Consider the following 8631-nt stretch of genomic DNA (forward strand, 5'->3'; position numbering starts at 1 on the left):
GTCTAAGCATATGTAAATCTTATCAAGAAGGACGTATGTAATGAGTACTATTAATCATGAAGACCCGGCTGTCTTGTCTTGTCCTTGCTTAGTATAAGCACTCCTTGACGCAAACCCTGCGTCTGCATGTGTGCCAAAACTAACGATGTGTGGATTAAAAAGCAGGGGCTTATTCTTAAGGTATTCAGCTGGTAATAGTGTGTGATATTGTAGACGACATTTTAAATACGTACTCAAAATGTAAAAGAACCTTTTAAGGCGTACTTAGTACGAATTCAGATCATCACGAAAAGCTATAAAATTTACCTTCTATTATTTTTGTTTACAAACTCGTCACCGTTACAAAATTGTATTTGAGTAGATAGGCACTAAATATACCTACCTCTATATTTGGATAAGCCACGAATATAGCTCTGAGACGTGGTTCTTGACTATTTAAATGATTGTATAATATTCAAACACAACACCTGTATTGTTTATTGAATAAATACTATGACTATGACCGTGTCATAGCCGCGAAACAGGCTATGGACAGAGCTGCACTCGGAGTTTCTTTGTGCGACAGAATCCGAAATACCTGCGGAAATTTGGCAAAGAACTAAATAGTCACCAACTCACCATGAAAATAAAAATATTTTATTTCATGTTTAGGTTTACAATATACGGTATCAAGATTGGGATTTCCTAGTAAGCAGGGACATTTGCGTCAGGAAGTCCCGCTCGTCTATAAATGGCAGCCATTGCTTAACAAAAGAAGTGTGGAGGTTTGCAGTTTAGGTTTTATACATAGTATTTGTTAGTTTTTCTCTATGGGCTTGTGACGGGAGTAGTTTTTGTTTTAATTGACATTATAGTAAGATTTTGCCAAAAGCAGTCGCTTTTATTTTAAATACAGTCCTATCCACTACAAGAAGGAATGCAAAAATAAAATAAATAAAACAGGATAGGGGTGTATGTATGTATGAATGTGTGTGCGCGTTTGAGTGTGTGTTTGTGTGTGTATCTTTGTAATTCACTTACCACAATTACACAACTCTTAGTAATAGTATTAGAGTTACTTAACTATACAATTTTTGTCTTATCTACACCTTAGGACTAGGACAATATCTTACATAATACACACTAGCTCGAATTAAGTTTGGCAATGGGTGGGCAACATCACTCAAAGAACGAATAACCGATGGGGAAAATAGGTCTCGAGAGGCGACCACGAACCATAAGACAAAGCTTTGGCAGGCCTCTGTCTAAGTAGACTGGCCACATTGCGAAAGTTGCAGGTAACTGGTGGATGTAGGAGGAGGGTTGTCAGTCAAGACAGTTCGAAAAGGAGAACTTTGTTCAAAAGAAGACGTCTTCTGATGATGAAATCACGGATATTATTTTTTTGCTATCATCTGGGCAATTCTAAACTAAAGGTAAACTGCAGTTTAGCTTCAAGTATTTAAGTACTTATACAATAATCTAAAGAAAAATCTTTCGAAAATCAAGAACGACGTTTAAATATTTTAAATATTCAATTTATTCGCAATTCAAAATGAAACGACCCAAAATCGACCCCCATCGAAAAAATTGTGTAACACGAATTGAAAGCAGGAAGGGCCCCGTCAGAATCACTATTATTTTGGATTAAAAGAATAGGCACTGGTTTTCCGTTGGAACAAAAGTATAATCAAAGTCACATCTCAAAAATCCGTAGACAAATTAAAAATGTATTAAAAACTAAACTACTGCAAAAAGGTGTGCAATCTTGCACAACTATTATACCTACGGCACATAATTAATGAACTGCTTATTCAAATAATTTTAAAACTATTATTCATGCCGTTTACGTTTGAAATGTTCCGACCATTTCTATGAAAGGACTCCTTGGTTGGTTATTAATTAAGAACCGTGCGATTTTTAACCCTGAGGGCACGAGTCGTGTAAGGCAATTTGTTTTCGTCTTAAAACTTAGCTTTAAAATGCGTTAGTTTAAATAATAATAAACAAAATAATCTTAAGACCAATTTTAGCTGCGCTAGAGTGTTATGTTTTGAAAATTCATAGTCGCTGAAGTAATCAATCTGGGTTTTCCTTTTTTATTTGATTTGACATTATCTGATGAAATTTGTTTCAAAACTTTTATCGCGCATATCAATCCTGCTGCAAAAGTATTTTTCGTATGAAAGTTGCCTAACAAGTCCAATGTTCACCTACCTCTGTGTATTCTTTTGTTTATTGAAAGTTCATCCTTTCCCATACGGTCTACCAAATTTAATCATTAGGCTAACAACTTACTAGGTAGTTTACTAACCTATACCTACCAAATTGGTGCTTATCGCATTAGCGCTCTTCCTAAATTAATTCCATTGCCATTTCTTCATAAATATACGGAACGCACCAAAAAAACTTTTAGGAACGCTCCACTGGCCGTGGAAAATGTTTCAGCAAAAATACGGGCTTTCGCTGTCTTTGATATAAAACAACCAATCTAACTTGGCCTTCTTCGTGCCCCTCGCAAACAAAGATTTGAACCACAGGCAGGGTTACTTGTGGGGACCTCATAGTTCAACGTAAGCTGGCAGGATGAGATTTTCTGGAATTCGTTCCGTGTTTTTCTCTAGTTTCTTTTGATACTTATTTTCGCTCGCACCAAGGGCGCCTTTTCGTCATTATTGTTTCCACGTATCCCTGGGAAAAGTGACTGCTGTCTCTTATATACCTACGCACTTAGCTGCCTCACATCGGAGTGGCAAAAGTCCTTTTTTTATATGAAAAATAACACTTATAATATACCTACTTAGCGGCACAAGATTTGGCCCACTCTACGTACAAAATTACCTACCTATAACTGCATAGGTACATTTCAGGGCCAGATTTTTTTCCGCTCAGTATATCTATGTCTTTTTGGAAAATTTCAAGTTAGATGTGAATGTGGCTGTATTAGATTCGCTGTATGTAGGTAAACCATTTAATGTGCAAAAATAAACAAACAAATACCATTTGAAAATGAATGGAAAACAAATTGTCTGTTTTAGCATTGTTTTTATTATTAACTTCTGCAAAAAATGCAGTCACTAATTAACTCTCATGATTTAAAAAAATCTCATAGAGGCACTCAAAGGCAGCTCATAATTTTTTGTCCAAGTTACACCATAGCTGTTATTAGAACTAACAGAAGCTTCGAATTGGTTATCAATCGCATGCATGCATGCATATACGTATGATGATGTATGTCTACTAACTAGGCGTATGTGTAAGTCCTTATAATCACTAAATGCTTACTTTTATTGATAATAGAGTTACAATGCTTCATGTCTGCGGCAAAACTTGGCATGTCAAGCTCGCAGGTTTACAAATGCTAAGTTATAGTTATTCTTTGTGGGTCTAGATGTCTCTGTCGTCAGCGCGATAAACCCATTAATCATTGGCTGCATGCTGCAATGTACTGCTGTGGTTTGCCGACTCTGGTTCTATACATTCCTTCGAACACTGCATTTTTACATAGGCATTGCATGTGAAGACTTTTCTTTTTATCAACGTTCAGTCGACGACTAAAATAGCGTAAAATATTGTAAAAGGTGAATAAATGAAGCTTCCCGGCGACAACTCCAGCGTCTCTCAAGCAGAGGATCGTAGGTTCGAGCCCGGGCCGGGCTAGCACCTCTGAGTTTTCCGGAATTTGTGTGCGAAATTACATTAGAAATTTACCATGAGCTTAACCGTGAAGGAAAACATCGTGAAGAATCCTGAACACACTAGCGAAGAAATTTAATGGTGTATGTGAAGTTCCTGATCCGCACTGGGCTCGCGTGGGAACTATTGCTTAAGGCTTAGGCAATAGGGTGCACAGACCGCGGCCCGCCAGCGACTTGATAGACATAGCGGAAACCAAGCAAAATTATGATAATTTTAGTTGTGATTATATTTGCTGCGGCCCGTCTTTAGCTATCCGAGTGGCCCCTGGTCCTGATAAGTCTGTGCATTAAGCTGGGGTGATGATCATGATGAGATAAAGCTTGATTTTTTTGATAAAAAAAACTTCTATTGATGCTATAGTTTTAATTTTATACAACCACATGCTGAGATAAGCCTAAATAAGTAATTACAATGATAACTAGATCTACTTTACGCCCACCGTTGCAAGCTCCCTCTCCTGCTAACAGGACGGTGTTGCCATGACGTTAACGCTGAGTCACCAAAGGGTATCGCACAGTAGTTAACGGTCGATACTGGCATGTGGGACTATTGTCTATTTTAATTTGATCGAACGTGGAAATTAAAAATGTTTGCACGTTATTTTTTTTCAAGGATTTTCATTTAAGACCGTGTCAAAGGCCAGTTGTGTTTGAGAAAATATGTGACATAGAAGTTATTTGGAAATTCACGTGTTAATAATGTATGTAGCAGGTTGAATTCAATTTCTTGTCCATAATGGTAACAAAACATGCGAGCTAACTATACAAATGCGCGCCTTTGTTTGAGAAAATAATTTATGTATGTAAACGTACACATCAGAATGAGAAATGAAACTAGAAATAGACAGGAAAAAATATAAAAGCGTACTTATCAGTTCCTACAATTATTGTATTGTATTTTAAAACTCTTTATTGTACATAAAAATACATGAAATTAAGAGATAACAGGAAATAAGATGTAAAAAGGCGAACTTATCGCTTAAATGGTACCTAGACACTACGGGTACAATGAAAAGATAAATAAAGAATCGAAATATTTACTGAAATTGAACAGTGCATCAATGCATTGAAGTGCAATTATGTAAATGGCCGTACAGACTATCCCAAATGCAACGTAACTGTAAACTGTGTCAATATTATATTTCATTACATGCTAGCTACGATTAAGATGTATTGATGGTCGACACTTGAAGTTTCATTGGAAAAATCTTGAAACCGCTAAGTCTAGAGCAAGGCTACTCAACCTTTTTAACAGTCGGGCCAAACGATGGATTCACACGTTCACTACGGGCCACTGACTGGGTATCATGATTTTGCAGTTCAACGAGTTCCAAATGAATATTGGCAGGATAACTATTTCGGCCAAACTTATTATGAAAGGATTTATAAAAATATTTTTATTTTTTTTTGCTTTCAGTCTTGAAATCTCCTCTCAAACGACTGTGATAGATAAGCGTCTAATTTAAGATTGGTATTTAGAATAATGAACAGTAGCTATATTGGGCTCCTCTTCCAAATGTTTTAATGTGGGGAAAAGGTAAATTTTTCGATTTAGTCCGTATTTCAAAACTTATTTACTTGCGCGGACCATTTAAAATTCTTTCGCGGGCCAGTGTGTGGCCCGCGGGCCTAGGGTTGAGCACCCTTGGTCTAGAGCTAGTTCACTGGTTCTTCACACATGGTGTACCTGATATTTGGAACTGACAAGAGTTGGTATTGGCATATACACAAAATATCGGGTCGGTATTTCTATGTCGGTACTATCCGGGCCGGTAAATAGAGTCACCCCTCTTGTAATACTTAGATAAATGTATGGGAATTGAATATAATTCCGAAATTCCACTTCAAATTACAAAGCTTATGGTTCACGCAAGCGAAACCGAGGGGAAAAGCTTTTTTTTTACATAAAACTGACCGTGATATTGATCCTGTTAAGTGCAGATGAGGCCAAAGGTGTATCTCACCGTTTCAGTAACAGCCAAAGCAAAGTATAAATGTGCAAAGGCAAAGTTTTACCAACAAAGACTGCTCGACTTAAATGATTAATACAAAGCGACTGATTTATTGCACCAGCTGTAGACAATGCACCCCTTTCCTTCCCTGACAGCCACCGTTTTGCTACTAGCAAATTTTTGCCAGTTTCACAATTTATGGTAGTTTATAGGTGGTCTATGGAGGTGACAATGGATTGTTTTTGCAAGTCACACGCCTTTGTAGGTCAGTTATAGGACCTACCCTCCGTTGCTCCGTTGTAGAAGGCGCCTTCTGAACGCAGAGGTTCTCAAACTTTACTGACTATTAAGATGCCATCTACTAACATGGTACTTAGTCGAGTGAATATTTTTTCGCGTAGGTAAAAAATCATGAATATTGTGGGTGGCCGTGGGTGTACAGTCAAGTGGGTCTATACCCACTGGGTAAAATTCTATTGATACTATCTGTCATCAGCATGTACCTTATACAAACAATTTATTGCTTGAATAAATAAATAAATAACAATTCCATGCGACATCGTCATCTTATTTTTTTGTTCAAAAGGTTTTATTTAATTTAGTATAATTTTTTTATTTCATTTGAATTCTAGTTTTGATATATTTCATATTATTTTCATTTTAATTGTAATTTTAATATTTGTCATGAATTAATGATTTTAATTACATTTCACTTAAGCGAGCCATCAAGCGAGATTGAGGCGAAACGTAAGCCTATTTTTTTTTATAAATAAGTAACTGTTAAAGTTATAATACTCATTTTTAAGCTACATGGACATATATAAAACTCGATAACAAACTTTTCAGAGCTGACAAAAATTTTGAGTGTTTGAGTGACTTAATTTCTACAGGCAATGTAATACTCGTACACTTTTGCAACCACGTAAGTAGCGCTGCGCTGGTAGATTGCTGTCGTAGGATTAGGGGCCCGGACATCGTAAGCAAACCTCAAATTAAGTCTGATGCCATTAAAATTAGTTTTTGCAGGAAATTTATTTGCATTTCGAAATACTAGTTTGCAGAGCCCTATAATATACAGCGCTAGAAGAGTGGGCAAATATAGTTTTCGAAAAGAGGCTCTGCATGACTCTCAGTTTGACTGGATGTCATTTAAAATACGCACACATCTCTTTTGTAGTTTAAACAGTCGATGGACTTCAGTACGAGTACAACTAGGTACCCCATACCACCAATCCATAGAGAATATGTGATTTGAAAAACACATGATACGCCTGTAAGGCCGCTTTTAAAGAAGAAATGTTTTTAAGCGCTTCAGAGCAAAAGTGAAACTACTTAGTACCACAGAGAAAATCTACATACTTTTTTCAGTTTAAGTTTTCATCGACATAAACACCTAAAAATTTAGTTTTGTTTGTTTGTGTATATTTGCTTATTAAAAAGCTTGAAAGCAGACGGCGGGAAGTGACTTTATTGTATTTGAATACCAGATAAATATCATATTAGTCTTTGGTGTATTACATTTTGAACATGCCTAAATGTTTTGAAACAATTGTTGATATCAATCGTGAATGTCATGAGGAAACCTGCACAAACCTGCGAAGCAATTCAATGGTGCGTGTGAAGTTCCCAATCCGCACTGGGCCTGCGTGGGAACTATGGCCCAAGCCCTCTTGTTCTGAGAGGAGGCCTGTGCCCAGCAGTGGGACGTATATAGGCTGGGATGAATGATATCAATAAAAAAATCTTGCGTTTTTTTACAACCGAACTTATCCGACTACTGGCTGAAGTATATAACACAATCAAACCTCAGTTCCCATGGAATGCGAGCAGAGTTCTACTTTACTTTATTGTGTTATTTTATCATTTAATTTTTCTAATCTCTTCTTACCATGATATCAAATGATCATATGACCAAACAGTATCCCCGGTTCCAAACTTTGACCACCACTGCTTTCACCAACAATGGCGCGCTAATGATCGTCTTAACATTCAAATCGCCCACGCGCTCCTTTGTCTCCAAAAAACTCCGCTTTTAATTCGCAGAGCTATTTTTCAAACAGCACGATGCGTACATCACACAGAATATAAACCACGCCAAAAAACCCTTATGGCAGTAACATAAAGTTAACAGTTCCTTAGCTCGTTGAATTTTTGTGGTTTTTTCATACATACAATCGAGACTGTGATTGAAGGATGTAGGCCAACGGGTTGTCTTTTGTATCTTTTTTACGAACAAAAATACGTGTGTATCTGTTTGTTCGTGGAATGGACATAAATGTCAAGTATTTGCGGGTCTTGAAATTAAAATAATTGGTGATGATTAAATTTTTTTTTAGTAAAAAGTAAGATGGTGATACTAAATGGAGAGCAATTTTTTTTTCGATGAAATAAGATAAAATTGATACATAATTATAGCAACAAAACAAAACGCTCTGTCAATTTATTCTCATTGTATGTGTCAGTCTTTAGTGTACCTACTTGTCTTTTTAGGGGCTGTTTCACCATCCATTGATTAGTGTTAACTGGCGGTTAGGTGTGATGCCGTCTCTATTTGTTTTGTTCGAGCAGACGGAGACGGCATCACATTTAACCGTCGGTTAACGCTAATCAATGGATGGTGAAACAGCCCCTTATACTATACTTCTTGAATAAGGACGTAAGCTATCAAATGGCGACAAACAAGAGTTGTGCCAAGTTTTAGAATTGTAGTTGACTCACTCTGTGTCTAGAGGCGACAGGTTGTTATACGTGGCAAATTTTAGTAAAAAGTAACTGCGATACGAATCAATAGACACCAGACTTAAATATACTGAAAACGTGACTAGCTTCCTGTCAATTTTGGAGTTGCCAGCTTAAAATGTATAATTTTTCTTTTAGTAAAAATCTGGTAAGGTGTAAAGTTGGTTTCAGAATTTTGTTTTTATTGTAGACTTCAAAAAAGAAGATGTTTAAGTATGTACGATTTTTGCCAATAACCAACAGTCACGTGAAACCATGAAAAC

The sequence above is a fragment of the Choristoneura fumiferana genome, chromosome 13, assembly GCF_025370935.1.
Source record: "Choristoneura fumiferana chromosome 13, NRCan_CFum_1, whole genome shotgun sequence".
Lineage (NCBI taxonomy): Eukaryota > Metazoa > Arthropoda > Insecta > Lepidoptera > Tortricidae > Choristoneura > Choristoneura fumiferana.